Raw genomic sequence first — 628 nt, 5'->3', positions numbered from 1 at the left:
GACATGAGGAGAGAACTGAGGAAGAAGCACAGGAAGGTTCGGAACAAGAACATGAGGAGAGAACTGAGGAAGAAGCACAGGAAGGTTCGGAACAAGGACATGACTGCTTGGAAGTCATGCGAGCCGAAAACCACACACCTCCTCACAGTGAGTGATACACCCCTGGTTGAACCAGACCTTACCCTCTTTGTTGACGGTCCCAGACATGTGGACGATCTGGGTAAGTACCACACAGGCTGTGCAGTGACAACCGCGGATCAGATCCTACAGGCGGATCCCCTGCCACCTACAATGTCGGCCCAGGAAGCAGAACTTCAAGCCCTCACTGCTGCGTGCAAACTGGCAGAGGGGGAAAGAGCGAACATATACACAAACTCCAGATATGCCTTTGGGTGGCACATGACTTTGGAATCATCTGGAAGATGCGAGGCTTCCTAACGGCTACTGGAACACCGGTGAAACATGGGCCAGCCAACAAGGAATTGATGGAAGCTTTGCTTTTCTAGTTTGCCCAATAGTACAAGACATTTAGAGATAGCAGAGGTGGGCATATGTGTGACGAGCACTCTCCTGTTATCTGTGTATAAAGGAGAGAGAACGCCCTGAATAAAGTAGATGCGTCATAAAC

Source organism: Nanorana parkeri, unplaced genomic scaffold (assembly GCF_000935625.1).
Source record: "Nanorana parkeri isolate BGI_ZX_2015 unplaced genomic scaffold, ASM93562v1 scaffold608, whole genome shotgun sequence".
Classification (NCBI taxonomy): domain Eukaryota; kingdom Metazoa; phylum Chordata; class Amphibia; order Anura; family Dicroglossidae; genus Nanorana; species Nanorana parkeri.
This window is presented reverse-complemented; position numbering follows the sequence as displayed.